At 49.9% G+C, this 18805-nt stretch overlaps 1 long non-coding RNA gene across 1 annotated transcript; it reads right to left on the reverse strand.

Moving 5' to 3' along the window:
* Window positions 1-5241: 5241 nt before the first annotated feature.
* On the reverse strand, window positions 5242-13346 carry LOC129051846 (uncharacterized). Its single transcript, XR_008516341.1, has 2 exons — window positions 13175-13346; window positions 5242-6442 (listed from the first exon to the last, which is right to left on the reverse strand). It is a non-coding gene; the product is annotated as an uncharacterized LOC129051846 (long non-coding RNA).
* Window positions 13347-18805: the final 5459 nt, after the last annotated feature.

Genomic DNA, 18805 nt, shown 5'->3' on the forward strand with positions numbered 1-18805 from the left:
AAAAAAAAAGAAAAAAAGAAAGAAATAAATCCCTGAGGCTTTTAAGCCTTGGAGGCAGAGAACCTGCTGACTCCTTGAGGTATACAGAGGCACCAGTTTTTAGGAGGACAGTATCTTTCTAAGGCAGTTTGATTTTTACCTTCTCAGGTGCAGGAAAAGTGACCATTTCCTTCTCTGTGAATTTCCCATGGACTAAGGGGCTCAGACAGGCCCCGACACGGGGAGGGCCCTCTTGGCAGGCGGCTTATTGTGAAATTTGAATTTCCAGTGCACCTGGAGGAATCCAGAGGGGAAGGGTTGTTATTTATAACCAAAGCTTCCTTCTAAGGAAAGTAGATACTGCTGCATTAACTAAAAGGCCCTTTTGTTCTTAAAAGGCCCTTACTGGGTTTGGCTTGGCAGCCTGGTTTGGGAAGAGCAGGAGGGGCTAGGGAGAGCTGAAATGCAGGGTCTCCTGTGTGAGAATTGGAAGCCCCTGGGGCATCGAGGTGTCTGTCGCACAGGGGCTGAAGGAGGGAGGCGGGTAGATGGGCGCCAGCAGATGGGAGCAGCAGCCCTGCGCGGGCGGGGCTGGAGGATGCCTGAGAAACCAGCTTATAAGAGCAGAGACATCCCAGTGCCACTTTCAGTCGTGTGCTGAGCCACTCTATAACTCTTCCAGGGACCCACAAATCTTCAGTGAAATTCTGCTTACAGAGCAGTCTGGTATCCACGGTTTCTTGGGAGAAGAAACGGGCTGCATCCTACATTTGAGTCAATTCCAGGGCAGAAATAAAGGGAACAGCTGCTAGAATTCAGCAGAAGCCGGAAATCAGAGGCACACAATTGTAAGCCTGAGAAATTGCAGAAGCCTTGTGGAAAGGAAGGGATGGGGTCTGAGCCAACCTTATTTCAATCCCAGTGGGCTGGCAGACTCCAGCTACCAACCATGGGTTCTGCCTAGGGGCAGATATTTGCCCCCTGCTTCCTTGCTAAAAGAAGCTTGTTTTGTTCTAGTGGGAGGACAATGTACTAATTACCCCCAGGTGGATGGTGATTGGGATATTTACATTTGATCCACTCCCCTCTGCTGGTAATTGGGTTGGGGAGAACCATGGGACCCTGTTCTGGCCAATGAAACAGGAGGGGGAGGCTGCTGGGGGCTTCTGGGAGGAATTTTCCTCCTCTAATAAAAAGAGATGTTTTAGGAGGACCCCTGTCCAAGCCTCCCTTCCTGAGATGCTGCCCGTGGCAAATGCAGCCACACAAAAGTGCAGGCTCCAGGGTCAAACCATCTGGGCTAAAAGCATGGCTCTGCCTCTGATTGGCTGTGTTGTCTTAAGCAGATTACTTGACCCTTCTGTACCTCGTGTTCCTCATCTGCAAAATGAAAATAATTGGACTTTCTTCACAGGGTGCTGTGAAAATCAAATGAGTGAATACACCTAAAATGCCCAGACAGTTCTAGCACATGATAAGTACTCAATATATAATAGCTGTTATTTAGTTGTTCTCTGTGGATATGATGCTTGGAGCCATGGTAGTCATCTTTCAACCATGAAGGGCTTGACTCAAAAATGGTCTACCCCAAGATAAGATAAAACTCCTGACTCTTTTTTTTTTTTTTTTTTTTTTTTTGAGATCCTCTCACTCCATTGCAGAGGCTGGAGGCTGGACTGCAGTGGTGTGATCATGGCTCACTGCAGCCTTGACCTCCCAGGCTCAGACGATCCTCTTGCCTCAGCCCCACTCCTGAGTAGCTGGGACCACAGGTACATACCACCACACCTGGCTCATTTTAAAAAAATTATTTGGAGAAGGCTGGGCACGGTGGCTCACGCCTGTAATCCCAGCATTTTGGGAGGCTGAGGCGGGCAGATCATGAGTTCAGGAGTTCAAGACCAGCCTGGCCAACATGAGGAAACCCCATCTCTACTAAAAATACAAAAACTAGCCAGGCGTGGTGGTATGTGCCTGTAGTCCCAGCTACTTGGGAGGCTGAGGCAGAAGAATCACTTGAACCCGGGAGGTGGAGGTTGCAGTGAGCCGAGATCGCATCACTACATTCCAGCCTGGGCAACAGAGAAAGCCTCTGTCTCCAAAAAAAAAAAAATTATTTGTAAAGATAGATGTCTCCTCTTATGTTGCCTAAGCTAGGAAACTCCCAACTCTTTAGGCAACTTTTAGTTTAGTATTCTGTTACTTGCAGCCTAAATCTCCCTAACCAATTCATAGATAAAAACTTGATACTTATGATTGTTTTATGATAAGAAATTAAACCACCTAATCCATGGGATACTCATATTTACTGAGAACACTGCTGAGAACCCTGGAGGCAGATTACACAGCATTGACTGCTAGTCATCCTCAAATGTGTAGTTTCTCCTTCTCTCTTTAATAAATAGAATGGCCATATTTTAGCTGGGCACATGCTGCCTGGCTAGAAAGTACATTTCCCAGGCCGGGCCCAGTGGCTCACACCTGTAATCCCAGAATTTTGGGAGGTGGAGGCGGGTGGATCACTTGAGGTCAGGAGTTCAAGACTAGCCTGGCGAACATGATGAAACTCCATCTCTACTAAAAATACAAAAAATTGGCTGGGTGTGGTGGCCAGTGCCTGTAATCCCAGCTACTTGGGAGGGTGAGGCAGGAGAATTGCTTAAACACAGGAGGCGGAGGTTGCAGTGAGCCGAGATCACGCCATTGCACTCCAGTCTGGGTGACAGAGCGAGTGAGACTTCATCTCAAAAAAAATAAAATAAAATAAGAAGAAGAAAGAGAGTATATTTCCCAGTTTCCCCTGCAACTAGGTGAAGCCATGGGCCCAAGCTTTAGCAAAGAAATATGAATCGAAGTGATATGTGCCAAACGATTGGGTATTTTCCCACCTCACTCTTCTCTCTCTCTCTTTTTTTTTTTTTGAGACAGGGTCTCACTCTGTCACCCAGGCTGGAGTGCAATGGTGTGATCACAGCTCACTGCAACCTCCACCTCCTGGGCTCAAGCAATCCTCCTACCTCAGCCTCCGGAGTAGCTGGGACTAGAGGTGTGGGCCACCATACCCAGCTTATTTTATTTTATTTTATTTTATTTTGAGACGGAGTCTCACTCTGTCGCCCAGGCTGGAGTGCAGTGGTGTTATCTCGGCTCACTGCAACCTCCGCCTCCCAGGTTCAAGCAATTCTCTGCCTCAGTCTCCAGAGTAGCTGGTATTACAGGCCCCCACCACCACACCCGGCTAATTCTTGTATTTTTAGTAGAATCGGGGTTTCACCATCATGGCCAGGCTAGTCTTGAACTCCTGCCCTTGTGATCCACCCGCCTCAGCCTCCCAAAGTGCTGGGATTACAGGTGTGAGCCACTGCGCCCAGCCGCCCAGCTTATTTTTTGTATTTTTAATAGAGACGGGGTCTCACTATGTTGCCCAGACTGGTCTCAAATTCCTGAGCTCAAGTGATATGCCCACTTTTGTCTCCCAAGGTACTAGGATTACAGGCATGAGCCACCACGCCCAGCCAGAAGGGCCATTTTGAAGGTGGGCACAGTTGCCCCACCAGACATGAAGCACCTAACCCTGACCTCTTACATACAAGAAAACAAACAATCTTGTTTAAGCAACTGTATTGTTTTATTGCTTCACTGCAACAGATCTACATGAAGCTCCAGAATATCAAGTGGAAATAGCACAGAAATACTGTCCTGTGAGTGTTACTGTGACCCATTGTATCAGTTTGCTGTTGCTGCATAACAAACCACCCAAGACTTAGGCTTAAAACAGTAATTTTTTTTATTTCTCATGAAAATATGGGTTGGCTGCATTCTTCTGCTGATTTTTCCAGGGCTTACTTGTGCAGCTATGTTCAGCTGGAAGAATGGCTGTGGGCTAGGTTCAGCTGGGACTGTGGGGATGGTTAAGCCTCACTCTTCATGAGATCCTTCATCCTCAAGGATGACCATGTAGCCTAGGTTTCCTCACATGGTAGTTCCAGGACAGTGCTAACAGAGTAAGCCCCAAATCACAAGCACTTATCTGGCCTCTGTGTCATAGTCACTGATGTCCCACTAGCCAAAGCAAGTCGCGTGGCCAATCCCAGAGTCACCATGGGAGGGGCCTATCCAAGGGCGTAGATACCAGGAGGCTTGATTCATTGGGCCATTTGATTAACAATCAACCTCATTCTATCATGCCCCATGAATTTTAGAAGCTCATTAAGGTTAATTAGAAATCCTGGTGCAGTACTCATTAGGCCCATCTGCACAGGGACTAATATAGGATTAGGGGTAATTGAAATTCCTTCCCCTATTTGGTTATTCATCACCTAGCTCTGGAAAAAAGTTTGAGGTTGTTTACATAACTATAAAATATTTTTAAATGATAAAATTAAAAATGAACGTTGGTGAGAATCAGAACAGAAAGAAAAAGAAAGGAGAGGAAAAAAAAAAAAGAGAAAAGATGGTATCAGGAGTAGGGTTAGAGCAAAAATTGCCTATCACAGGGTCCCAGGCTCCTGCTAGGAGAGGGACTTGAGGTCTTGATAGACAGTGCTGGGACAAGATCAAGGAGATGGTCAGGGCATGGTGGAAAGGATGGAGGGCAAGGTGGGGCCTTCCGTGAGCACCAGCACTTTATGCAATCTGTGGCAGTTTGAGAGCTGGGATGAAGCTACATCTGAAACACTTCTCAACCTTTGCTGTGCACCTGGATCGCTTATAGAGCAGGTTCAAATATAGATTCCTAGGCCCAATGTCCAGAACCTGTTTTTTTGTTTGTTTTGAGACGGAGTCTGGCTCTGTCGCCCAGGCTGGAGTGCAGTGGCGTGATCTCGGCTCACTGCAACCTCTGCTTCCTGGGCTCAAGCGATTCTCTTGCCTCAGCCTCCCAAATAGCTGGGATTACAGATTACAGGCATGCGTCACCATGCAGCCTCGACCTCCTGGGCTCAGGTGATCCTCTTGCCTCAGCCCTGCAATTAGCTGGGATCACAGGTGCTTGCCACCATGCCTGGCTAATTTTTTCGTATTTTTTGTAGTGATGGGGTTTTGCCATGTTGCCCAGGCTGGTCTCGAACTTCTGAGCTCGAGCGATCCACCTGCCTTGGCCTCCCAAAGTGCTGGGATTGCAGGCGTGAGTCATGGCACCGGGCCTGGAAGCTGTATTTTTAACATACTTCCCAGGTGATTCTAAAACAAGTGGTCTTTGAACCACATTTTAAGTGACTTTGAAGTCCATAAGTGGGTGCCAGAATCAGGGAAGGATATTCACAGTGGAAGAATAGGTGAGAGGAAAGGTTCTTTTTTTTTCTTCTTTTTGTTTTTTGAGACAGAGTTTCGCTCTTGTTGCCCAGGCATGGCGTGGTCTCGGCTCACCGCAACCTCTGCTTCCCAGGTTCAAGCGATTCTCTTGCCTCAGCCTCCCGAGTAGCTGGGACTACAGGCATGCGCCACCACACCCGGCTAGTTTTGTATTTTTAGTGGAGACGGAGTTTCACCATGTTGGCCAGACTGATCTCGAACTCCTGACCTCAGGTGATCCGCCCACCTCGGCCTCCCAAAGTGCTGGGATTACAGGCGTGAGCCACTACGGCCGGCCGAAAGCCAAGTTTCTTAAATTAGTGAGTGGTTCTCAGAATCTCAAGAAGATCCTAGAAAAGGGAGGGAGGTGCCATGGGCTCTTGGATCTCGCCAATATCTCAGATCCTTTTTTTCTGCACAGAACAAACCTCTTCCTTGAGTAGCTATCCTCCTACTGAGTTTCTCGGCCCTCAGCTGTATTAACTGCCCTAGGACCTGCCCCACCCCTACGCCATCATGGCTGGGAGTCCACCCCTTCCCCGCCATTGCTGATTGGACCAGGGGTGGGCACCTGACACGGCTGAGCCAATTAGATTCTGTCCGCCAGGAAATTGGAGCAGAGAGGAGTCTCTGGTACTGTCTGGCTGTGCTCCACAGACAGAGGCCATGAACCCCCGCTGTTAGCATCCACAGGACTGCCCTGGTCCCTGCCGTTCCTGGGTCTTGGCTCTTCAATTTCCCTTTGTACTGTGACACACTCTGGCACCCTCCCACTGGATTCCACTTTTTTTTTTTTTTTTTTTGGAGGTGGAGTCTCGCTCTGTCGCCCAGGCTGGAGTGCAGTGGCGCAATGTCGGCTCACTGCAAGCTCCGCCTCCCGGGTTCAAGCACTTCTACCTCAGCCTCCCAAGTAGCTGGGACTACAGGTGAGGCAGCTGGGACTACAGGCGCACGCCGCGACGCCTGGCATATTATTTGTATTTTAGTAGAGACAGGTTTTCGCCGTGTTGCTCAGGCTGGTCTTGAACTCTTGAGCTCAGGTAATACGCCCGCCTCGGCCTCCCAAAGTGCTAGGATTACAAGCGTGAGCCACCGCGCCCGGCTTTGGATTCCACTTTTGGCTGAGTTGGCTTCTGTCACTGGCCTCCAAAAGAACCTTCACTGTAGCAGGCTGGTAGAGTGAGATGGGGACAGAGTTAGTGGGTTTAAGGTTGTCCCTGTGGTCTCAAACTGGGCTGTCCCTAAGAAATGGGCTCATCTAGTCAGTTTCCTGAGGAAACCATGAAATGCCAAAGGCTGAGGCTGTTGTTGGAACAGCTGTGGCAGTAGCTGGAGGACCCCTTTTTGCTATGGCCAGAACAGGCTGCTGAGACACAGAAAGTGCCAGTGAGTGAGGGGCAAAGCAGGAAGTGAGCCACTGGGAAGTTAGTGGGGCCTGCACGGGGCATCTTCCTCATCCCTCTTCAGACACAGAGCCCCTCATGGATAGAAGATGCTTAAACCCATTTATGCCTAGTGTTCCATTATTGGAACACTAAACATGTGGGAGTGATTTGTATCCTACTGCTCAAGGGCACCGCCAAGGTCTCGTTGCAAAAATTCAAAAAATTGCAACCTCAGGCATAAATGGGTTCTCTTAGTTCTCGGAGGCATGGGAACCACTGTGTATAAAGTTTGAAGATTTACCTGAAGATTAACCCAAAGGCTGGTGAGGTAGCCAGCCTCCAAGATGGCCCCAGCAACCCCTACCTTCTGCTAGTTACAACCTCGTGTGGTCTCCTCTCACATTAAATAGGGTTGGCCTGGGCGACCAAGGGAGAACAGCAGGAGTGATAGCTGTGATTTTCAAGGCTAGGCCATAAAAGAGATTGGTGGCTTCAACCCTGCCATATTGGAACGCTTCCTCTGGGGGAGGGCAGCTACCATGTTGTGAGGATGTACAAGCAGCCCTGGGGAGAAGCCCACGCATGAGGAACCAAGGCCGCCTGTCATCGATCAGCACCAACTTGCCAACTATGTGAGCTGCCTTGGGAGCAGATCCTCTGGCCCCAGTCAGGCCTTCAGGAGTCGATCATCCCAGCTGACATCTTTTTTTTTTTTTGAGATGGAGTCTCACTCTGTCGCCCAGGCTGGAGTGTAATGGCGCGATCTTGGCTCACTGCAGCCTCCACCTCCTGGGTTCAAATGATTCTCCTGCCTCAGCCTTCCAAGTAGCTGGAATTACAGGTGCGTGCCACCATGCCTGGCTAATTTTTGTATTTTTTTTTTTAGTTGAGATGGTGTTTCACCATGTTGTCCAGGCTGGTCTCAAACTCCTGATCTCAAATGATCTGCCGCCTCAGCCTCCCAAAGTGCTGGGATTACAGGCATGAGCCACCACGCCCAGTCCCAGCTGACATGTTGACCACAACTTCAAGAGAGACCCTGAGTCAGGACCACCCAGCTAAGCTGCTCCTGGATTCCTGACCATCAGAAGCTCAGTGAGAGGATACATGTATATAAATGTATATTGGTTTTTTGTTTTGTTTTTAAGACAAAGTTTTACTCTTGCTGCCCAGGCTGGATTGGAGTGCAAGGGCATGATCTCGGCTCACTGCAACCTCCGCCTCCTGGGTTCAAATAATTTTCTCCTGCCTCAGCCTCCCGAATAGTTGGAATTACAGGCACGCACCACCACGCCCGGCTAATTTTTTGTATTTTTAGTAGAGATGGGGTTTCTCCGTGTTGGTCAGGCTGATCTCGAACTCCCCACCTCAGATGATCCGCCTGCCTTGGCCTCCCAAAGTGGTGGGATTACAGGCGTGAGCCACCATGCCTGGCCAAATGTATATTGTTTTAAGCCGCTAAGTTTGGGGATGATGTGTGCCCTAGGAATAGATCGCTAAAATACCTGAGGATGAGAATGTGCTGGGCTTGGAATATCTCCAGAAATCACTCATAAAGGGGGTAATGGAGTGAGGCTGTGTGGCCCAGATTTGCCTCAGTGGGACTTCAGGCACCAAAGGCAGCTGTGCAGAGCCCTCCACCTTCTCCTGTATCCGCCCCTTTGGAAACGGAGGGAGGGAGCCCACGCCACAGGACACAGCTACTAACATTCCTGGCCCTCTCAGGTGCACCCTGCTTCATCAGCATGACAGCCAAATTAAATCCACAGTTCCTCTGATATTCAGAATACTAGTGTTGTAGGAGTTATTAAGAAATTATTTTAGGCAGATAGAGAGGAAAAGGAGTCCTTGGAAAGTTTTTGTTTTTTAAAGCATCTCCAGAAAAGCCTTTAATATGCAAATGCAGGCCATTAGAAACTGGGTCCACCCAACATGGCAATTCCTGCAGCCTTCTTGCCCTTGCCCCACATGTTCCTGGCAACACGGCTGCCCCCACATATCCCCGCGTGTGTAAAACATCCTGGCACCTTGCATTTGCATATTAAAAGGCTAGGGTGGGAGTGCCAGCTTTTTTGTGGGCTAAGTGAATGACGTGCCTGGTCAAACCAATACCCTGAGCCCTATGCAAATCAGACACCGCCTCCTCCAGCCTCTGTATATATACCTGGCTGGTTTGCACCCCACTTGGGGTTCCCTCTCTCGGCTTTGGAGCCCTCCTCTCTCTGTCTCTGTATGGGGGAACTGCTTCTTTCTGCCTTCTCCCTTCTTGCCTATTAAACTCTCCACTCCTTAAAACAACTCTACATGTGTCTGTGTCGTTTTATCTAAACCAGCATGAGGACCAAGAACCCTGGTGTTCCTCCACTCATCGGAGCCATATCAGCAGGATTTCTGCGTGCCCTTCCTATTGGTGGTAGAAGGTCCAACTTTTCTTCTCCTGAGGGAGGTCCAAGGATCCCAGAGTGTCTGACAGTCTAAACGAGGCCATCCTGATCCGTTTTTCCCAGCAAAGGAAGAAACCAGAAAATCTCATCTAGACCTCTGAGGGGCTCAGCCTTCCCCAAACCAGAAATTCCAGCAGTTTCTCACAGTACATCTGAGGAAATGAAATACTGCCTTTACAAAACCCCCAGGGACCCATCCTGATATAATAACTCTGGGATATTGTTGTGGTTGGACTATTTGTCCCCGCCAAAACTCACGTTGAAATACTTTTTTCTTTTATACATATGTGTGTGTGTGTATATATGTGTGTGTGTGTGTATATATGTGTTTGTATATATATGTGTGTGTGTATATATATGTGTGTGTATATATGTGTGTGTGTGTGTGTCTGTATATATATATTTTTTTTTTGGTTTTTTTTTTTTTGAGACGGAGTCTCGCTCTGTTGCCCAGGCTGGAGTGCAGTGGCGTGATCTTGGCTCACTGCAAGCTCCACCTCCTGGGTTCACACCATTCTCCTGCCTCAGCCTCCTGAGGAGCTGGGACTACAGGCGCCTGCCACCACGCCTGGCTAATTTTTTTTGTATATTTAGTAGAGACGGGGTTTCACCGTGTTAGCCAGGATGGTCTCAATCTCCTGACCTCGTGATCCGCCCGCCTCGGCCTCCCAAAGTGCTGGGATTACAGGTGTGAGCCACCGCGCCCAGCTCTTTTATATTTTTGAGACAGGGCCTCACTCTGTTGCACAGGCTGGAGTGCAGTGGCACGGTCATGGCTCACTGCAGCATCAACCTCCCTGGGCTCAGGCAATCTTCCCACCTCAGCCCCTGGAGTAGCTAGGACTACACGTGCGTACCACCATGCCTGGCCAATTTTTAAATTTTTTATCAAGATGGGGTTTCACCGTGTTGCCCAGACTGGTCTGGAACGCCTGGGCTCAAGCAATCCGACCACCTTGGCCTCTCAAAGTGCTGGGACTGCAGGCATGAGCCAGTGCACCCAGCCTATGCTGAAATGTAATCCCCAATGTGGCCGTATTGAGAGGAAGGACCTCTAAGAGGTGATTGGATCATGAAGGCTCTGCCCTCATGAATGGATTAATCTCGTGGGTTAATGGATTAATGAGTTAATTGGTGATTATAGGAGTGGGACTGGGAACTTTATAAGAAGAGGAAGGGACACTGAGGGACACCGCTCAGCCCCTCACCGTGCGATGTCATGCCCTCCCACAGGACTCTGCAGAGAGCTCCCACCAGCAAGAAGGCTCCCACCAGATGTGGCCCCTCGACCTTGGACTTCCCAGCCTCCAGAACTTTAAAAATACATTCATTTCCCCTAGAAATTACCCAGTTTCAGTATTCTGTTGTAAGCAACAGAAAACAAACTAAGACAGATGTCTGAATCTGTCAGAGCAGAGAAGTCCAGGCCCCAGCACAAGCTGTCATCCTGGAAGCTATCAGACCACATGCTTCCCAGGAAAGGAAGGGAGATGCAAGGTCATGCAAATTGCAGGAAGCCCGCTGGCCTGTCCAGGCCCTGGGGGTCTGGTGCTGCTTCTCCCCTACCTGCCTTCAAATTTACCCCACCATCCACTTCATTCCCAGCAGATCTTACTGCCTAAAGGCCCCAGGTGGCCAGGCACCTTTCTGCTCAGGATCCGCTTCCCAAGGACTCCTACTCTTTTCTCTCAGATTCTCCTTTCAGGGAATCCCTGAGATGCAGGAGCACTATGGTGACCTCTTTCCTGCTGCTGTCACAGTCACGGGGTGGAGGGCAGAGACCCTAACCTAGAAGAGGAAGGTTTTCTCCCTGATGCCCCACAAGGAGCCTGGGAAACACTGCCCAGCCAGCACCCAGTGGGACAGATGTGTGCCCTGGCCCCGGTGCAGACCTCACTACCACAATGGCCTGCACACCCTGCCTGCCCACCTCCTTCCCCTTGGCCTGCTGCCCCTACCCCAGGGCAAGGTCTCAGCTGAGGAGGGAGCTGTGTTCACCCCAGCACTCCTTCCCTGCTGAGTTGGGATGGGACTGTGCTTGTAGTTATTCCCACTACATTCTGGAGAACTTTCCAGGCCCTTGGGAAGCGCATAGGAGGTGCTTCTTATGCTGCAGTCCTCCATGAATATGAGTTTATGGGAAGGCCAGGGAAACAGTGAGGCCTGGGGGCAGCTCTTCAGCCATCCTCTGGCCTGAGTAAAGCGGAGTATAGCAAAGAGATACAGCCTTCCCCCATGGCCAGGACAGACCCAGAGGAGCAGTAGCCACTTTCTCACCTGTAAAATGGGAATGAAGCCGGGAGCGGTGGCTCACACCTGTAATCCCAGCACATTGGGAGGCTGAGGCAGGCGTATCACCAGAGGTCAGAAGTTTGAGACCAGCCTGGCCAGTATGGTGAAACCCCGTCTCTACTAAAAATACAAAAATTAGCTGGACGTGGTGGTGTGCACCTGTAATTCCAGCTACTCGGGAGGCTGAGGCATGAGAATCACTTGAATCCAGAAGGCAGAGGCTGCAGTGAGCCGAGATCGCACCCCTGCACTCCAGCCTGGCTGAGGGAATAAGATTTTGTCTCAAAAAAAAAAAAAAACGGGGTGGGGAATGAGAGCTTGAAAGGAGACAAAGAAGTAAAGCTTTTTATTCAACCTCTGCTGAGGTGACTTTTCCAGGTTTCCAGGGGGGTGTGGATACACCCAAAGGCAGGGCAGGGGTGGGGCAGCGTGGGATGGGGCCCTGAGATGGCAGAATTCATCCTCAAAGGTGAGTGAGGCCTTGCTCCTTCTGGGAGCAGCAAAGCCGGACAAGCAGAGACAAGGGCTGCTTCTTGGACACAAAGAATTCCTGGAGAGCCTCAGGAATACGACTTGGGGCCTGGGCACTTTCAGTGAATGGCTGAATTTATGGCTCGAGATGAGCTCACTTGGAAGCGGTCCTGTGATCATGAGAAAACTTGAACCAAAAGAGGGGCAATGGCCCGGCGCGGTGGCTCACGCCTGTGATCCCTGCACTTTGGGAGGCCGAGGCGGGTGCATCACTTGAGCCCAGGAGTTCAAGGCCGGCTTGGGCAACATAGCGAGACCATGTCTCAAAAAACTAAACAACAACAACCAAAAAAAAAAGAAGGAAGGAGGAGGAGAAGAAGGATAAGGAGAAGGAGGAGAAGAAGGAGAAGGTGGGGAGGGGGTGGGGAGAAAGGGTCCTGTGAAATCCTGAAGTCAGGAAACCTGACTCCTGCAGGGCCTCAAGGGTCAAAGAATTCCCCACGTGCGGCTGAGAATTTGCCTCAGCGCCACCTGCTGGCGATTACTGACTCTGGCTGCAGCTAGAAGTTACCGCCTGAATGGGGAAGATTTTGCAAAGAGGAGGACCAAGCTCTAAGATGGCCTGCCTGCTCAGCAACGGCTGCTACCTGATTCATCCTGATCCTTCCAGGAGTCGGCCAAGAAAATATATCAAAGCCTGGGAAAAGGCAAGAGATTTCTGGGTGTGTTCCTTTCAGAGGAGTGCCAGGTGTTGGCTGTGACCCTCTAGTGATGATCCGACTCTTTAGGGGTGTGTGCTTGTGTGCTTTTGATTGTCTTTGATTGGCTTTATAGCTCTGTAGGGATAGAGGCAATCTGAGGAAAACAGATCACAAAGCAAATGATTCCTGCTCATAACCGTGCAAAGGAATTTTGTCCAGTAGAGAATATAAATACCCGTGAGTCAAATTGTCAGTTGAACTTATTTTAACATCTTGCTGATTCCATGTCAATTAATAAGTCAAAGAAAATATTTGACACATGTTCATTTTAATTTGTATGGGAGTCATGATTTTGCCTCTTTGAAAGTTATACTGGAGCAGGTCTTTTGTGCATAAGAAATCTACAAAGTCTCTCACACATTTCCTCCCTTCCCTCCCCCAACCAGTTCAGGTGGGACCAACAACTGCATCCTCTGGGTCCCCAGACCCAGCCTCACCCTCCAGACTGTCAGCTCCCAAGGGCAGGGGCCAGGTCTAATCCTTGCTGAAACTGCAGCTCTCTTGTAGATGCTGTTGAATGAGTCTATGGATATATTTAGATATAACTCACCTTATTACTGGCGATGGAGCACCAATGGGAAAGGCAATGCATGCACGTGGCCGAACGCTTCTGAGCCTCAGTTTCTGCATCTGCAAAATGAGGATAACGGGTTCAGCCTACAGATGGAGAAGAAGTCTTAAGCCAATCCTGCCTGTTTTCCATTTATCTCTTTTGGTTTCTATTCCTACCTCCCATCCCACCCCCAGGATGCTAAGAACAGGAACCAGGTCATTTCCTCTGGCTCCCCACCCTGCAAGGCCCACAGGAAATGTTCCGTTAAGTCCTCCTACCTGGTTCATGAATGACAAGGGGAGGAGGGGTTGGTTTAAGAAGCCTGGGCGTGGAGGGAGAGGGGCCTGCTCAGCGGGAGACTTGGGCTCCAGTGCCGGAGGGAAAGGGGTACGTACGGTGAATCCCTAGGAGACAACCGAAGGGAGAGGCTGAAGTGGCTGGACTTTAAGCAAATCTAGTGCCAAGCCCCACTCCATCCAAGCTTGAGGAACCTACCTGCTTCTCTGGCCCCTTTTCCCCACCGAACAGCTTCCTCTGCTAAGAAGCGCCGCTGAGTCCCTCATAACTGGGATTCAGGCGCCATCTCGTGGCCATTCCTGGAACTGCCAAGGCTGCGCGGAGCCCTAACGTCCAAGGATAGAGGAAACCAGGCCAACCCTTCTCCAACTTTCTGGCCCCTCCATCCTCCTCATCTCCATCTTCTCCTTTCCATTTATTGAGCACTGACTATGCCAGCCTCTGTGCTCAGCCCTTTACAGGCCCTTAGCACATTTATTTCTTGAATAACCTTAAAAGGAAGCTATATTTAAGGTATGCTTATCATTTTACAGCTGGGCGCGGTGGCTCACACCTGTAATCCCAGCACTTTGGGAGACCCAGGCAGGTGGATCACCTGAGGTCAGTAGTTCGAGACCAGCCTGGCCAATATGGTGAAATCCCGTCTCTACTAAAAATACAAAAATTAGCCGAACGTGGTGGTGGATGCCTGTAATCCCAGCTACTCTGGAGGCTGAGGCAGGAGAATCGCTTGAACCGGGCGGCCGAGGTTGCGGTGGGCCAAGATTATACCAGTGCACTCCAGCCTGGGTGACAGAGCGAGACTACGTCTCAAAAAAAAAAATCCAGGTGTGGTGGCTCACGCCTGTAATCCCAGCACTTTGGGAGGCCGAGGCAGGCAGATCACCTGAAGTCAGCAATTCAAGACCAGCCTGGTCAACATGGTGAAACCCCATCTCTACTGAAAATACAAAAAATTAGCCAGTCATGGTGGCGGGTACCTGTAATCCAGCTACTCAGGAGGCCGAGGCAGGAGAATCACTTGAACCTGGGAGGCGGAGGTTGCAGTGAGCTAAGATTGCGCCATCGCACTCCAGCCTTGGCGATAAGAGCAAGATTCTGTCTCAAAAAAAAAACAAAAAACCATTTTACAGATGAAGAAACTGAGGCATAGAGAGACGAAAGAGTTTTCCCAAAGCCACGCAGCTAGGAATTGGACCAGAATAGCTTTTCTCTGTAAAGGAGAGTGACAGTGAGGCAGCTGGTCCTGCCCCTCAACAGCCATTTGGCCCTGGAGCCCTTCAGCTCTAATTCAAATATGGTTTGGGACTGGGCACAGTGGCTCACACCTGTAATCCCAGCACTTTGGGAGACCAAGGCGGGTGGATCACTTGAGGTCGGAGTTTGAGACCAGCCTGGCCAACACGATGAAACCCTGTCTCTACTAAAAATACAAAAATTAGCCGAGCATGGTGGCGGGTGCCTGTACTCCCAGCTGCTCGGGAGGCTGAGACAGAAGAATCACTTGAACTGAACCCGAGAGGCAGAGGTTGCAGTGAGCTGAGATAGCGCTACTGTACTCTAGCCTGGGCGACAAAGCAAGACTCCGTCTCAAAAATAAATAAATAAATAAAATAAAAATACAAAAATTAGCCAGGCATGGTGGCAGACCCCTGTAATCCCAGCTCACAAGCGTGAGCCACTGCATCCAGCTGGTCTCCTGTAATTCTATCTCAGTTCCTGTTAATACCCTTCACAGCCCCTATCACTGTTTATATGGCCTGATTTACTTAAGTGTCTGTCTCCCACCCAAGACTGTGGGCTTCCCGAGAGCAGGGACCTTGTCTGTTTTCCTCACTGCCATGTCCCCAGAGCAAAACATGGATTCCAGAATACAAAATAGGAGCTCAATAAACATCTGTGAGTGAACTGATACATGGATTAATTAATGGAAGATTAACCAAAGACTTGTCCCTGCCCTGTGTCTCAAAAAAAGACGCTGTCTCAAAAAAAAAAGCCAGAGAGGGGGCCGAGTGTGGGGAGATAACGCGAGGCAGAGGCCAGATGGAGGAAGGTCTCTTGGCCACTGGCATGCCCAAATGAGGATGTAACATGTCGTAACAAAGGGACACAATGGCAGGAACGCAGGAGCTGCTCGCCAGGCCACTGTGCACTTGCATCTCATTACCCAGCCACACCTCCCACTGTGCACTATGAATTCATATTTTCTATAAATCCTCTAATTATCTTGTGAATAGCACAATTACATGGCATTGCACTGTGTGTGTGTTTTTAAAAAGTTCGTTTGTTAAACATAAACCTTTAAAATGCATGATGTTTTCCGCGGGCTTTTTATTTTTCAATTTAATAACACTGGAAGCCTTAAAATTGGAAGCAGCAGGGGCTTTTCCTTTTTTTTTTTTTTTTTGACTCGGAGTTTCTATCTTGTCTCCCAGGCTTGGGTGCAATGGCGCAAACTCGGCTCACTGCAACCTCTGCCTCCCGAGGTTCAAGCAATTCTCCTGCCTCTGCTTCTGAGTAGCTGGGATTACAGGTGCCCGCCACCACGCCGGGCTAATATTTGTGTTTTTAGTAGAGACGGGATTTCACCCTGTTGGCCAGGCTGGTCTCGAACTCCTGACCTCACATGATCCACCCGCCTCGGCCTCCCAAAGTGTTGGGATTACAGGCGTGAGCCACCATGCCCGGCCTGCAACAGGGGCTTTTCTTGACCTTCAAGAGGTCGGTCCTGGGGTAGTCTACACACACAGTCACACTCACACAGCCACTCACCCTCACACCCACTTGCCCATGGTGCCCAGCCAGAGGGCAGAGACCTGTTCCCCTGCCACCACAGGGTGACCTTGGGCAGGTCACTGCAGCGTCTTCACTGCCTCGGCTCCACCTCACTCAGCCCTTTTACACAGAACATGTTTACATGTTTTACAAAAAACATTCCCATCCTCGTGGACCTTCACAAAACAGTCAGAGATGTGTGCATCCATTTTACAGACAGGTAAAATGAGGCTCTGAGAGATGCCTGCTCAAAGCTGCTGGGGAGAGCACAGGGACTCTGGAGAAGACAAGATGGGGACGGGTGGCCTGGCATGGTGGCTCATGCCTGTAATCCCAGCACTTTAGGAGGCTGAGGCGGGCAGATCACTTGAGATCAAGAGTTCGAGACCAGCCTGGCCAACATGGTGAAACCCCATCTCTACTAAAAATATACAAATTAGCCAGGTGTGGTGGCGGGCACCTGTAGTCACATCTACTCTGGAGGCTGAGGCACAAGAATTGTTTGAACCCAAGAGGCGGAGGTTGCAGTGAGCTGAGATCACAACACTGCACTCTAGCCTGGGTGACAGAGCAAGACTCCGTCTCAAAAAAAAAAAAAAAAAAAAAGATGGGGACGAAGAGATTGAAAGGTTTAAAGGTGACCAGAGGGGCAGGAGAGTGTCAACATGAACCCTTGGGTGGACTATGACCTTCGATAGACCTGTGTTTGAATCCCAGCCCCACCATTCATTTATCTTGGGTAAATTACTGAAGCTCCCTGAGCCCCAGTTTCCAAATCTTTACAGTGGGAATAATGACAGCATCACCTCAAGATCCTCTCGTGCAGGTTCAATGAGGCAGTATGGGTGAAATAGCTGTTGTTATTTTCAGACTTACCAAGCTTGTGACCCTGGAGTATAGGGTGAGATGCGGTTGGGAAGAAGCCACTCAGGGTACAGCCTGCCCAGCCACAGGCTGCGGAGACTCCTGCTGTGTTGCTGCTTCTACCTGCTAGACAGTAGTTATTTTACAATTACTATCGTCCGTCTTTTCCCATCACTCCCGCTTTAGAGTTTACAGAGTGCTTTCATTCATTCATCCCTCCATTCATTCATTCAGCTTTTACAGAGTGCCTCTTATGTAAGCCAGGCATGGTGCTGGGCTTCCAGTATATCCTGGTGAACGAGGTAGGTACTGTCCTTGCACCCGGACGGCTTACAGACATCCAGTAGTTAATCACACGAATAAATATGTAGTTAGAAATTGGATTGCCGGGCACGGTGGCTCACGCCTGTAATCCCAGCACTTTGGGAGGCCGAAGCGGGCAGATCACAAGGTCGGGAGATCGAGAATATCCTGGCTAACACGGTGAAACCCCATCTCTACTAAAAATACAAAAAATTAGCCAGGCGTGGTGGCAGGCACCTATAGTCCCAGCTACTCAGGAGGCTGAGACAGGAGAATGGCGTGAATCCGGGAGGCAGAGGTTGCAGTGAGCCGAGATCACTCCACTGCACTCCAGCCTGGGCGACAGAGGGAGACTCTGTCTCAAAAAAAAAAAAAGAAAAGAAAAGAAAAGAAATTGGGTTAAGGGTGAGGAGAGAAAAATATAGGAGTCCCAGGTGAGAGAATCACAAGGTGCCCCAACTTAATCTCAGCAAACCTTCACAGTAGTGTCCAAGGCTAACTCTCACCCCCAATGCCTCAGATAGAGCCCCTGAAGATCAGTAGAGGTCCAGCGCTTGCCCACGGGCACCGATAAGGTGGGATGAAGGACCCGAGGCCACGGTTAGCTGACTGTTTCTCCAGCTGAGCCAGGGGAAGGCGAGCTCAGTGGGTTTCCCCTGCCCTGGAGAGAGGCTTGCAAAAGCAGCCAGGGAAGGGAGGAGCCTGCCTGGAGTCCTATGTCCCTGTCACATCTCCTCTGTGTCTCCTGAGGGGTGGGGGGATTGGCTCAGACCCCAGGGGTCTGAAGCACAGAGTAGGCACCAGCCTGGGCACCTGTGCCTACCCTTTGGGCATAGCTGTTCCAAGTTGGGCCCCTCTAGACTCCAAGGGGCCAGACTGTGAGTGGGAGGAGGGTTGCTCTCAGGGGAGGCTATGCCAGGCAGGCTTGGCAGCATGCCCACCTTGTGGCCAGAGCAAGCTGGAGGCTGTGCTATCTATCTATCTATCTATCTATCTATCTATCTATCTATCTCCTTTGATCTGCATATGCCACGTCTTTCGTTCAGTCATTCAACAAACATTCATAAAGCATCTACTTTGTACCAGGTAATAGGCTAAACTCCATGCCAACAAACACACCAGACCAATGTCCCTGTTCTCCTGAACAGAAAGGAAGACAGAGAGTCATGAAGTCATCACACAAAAGCCAGGGGTTCCCTTCACAGGTGTCATCCTTGCAGTCTCTCTCTCCCATCTCAGCCAACCCACAGGCACATGCTGTGGGTGCTGCCTTCTGTATCCCAAGGACAGATGCTTCTCACCTCGATGCTGCCCTCCGTCTCTTTCAGGATGAGCGCACTGTCCTATGAGCACGGCCCCAGCGTCCTTCTTTGGACAGTTCCCCACCCT

This window comes from Pongo abelii, chromosome 1 (assembly GCF_028885655.2).
Source record: "Pongo abelii isolate AG06213 chromosome 1, NHGRI_mPonAbe1-v2.0_pri, whole genome shotgun sequence".
Classification (NCBI taxonomy): Eukaryota; Metazoa; Chordata; class Mammalia; order Primates; family Hominidae; genus Pongo; species Pongo abelii.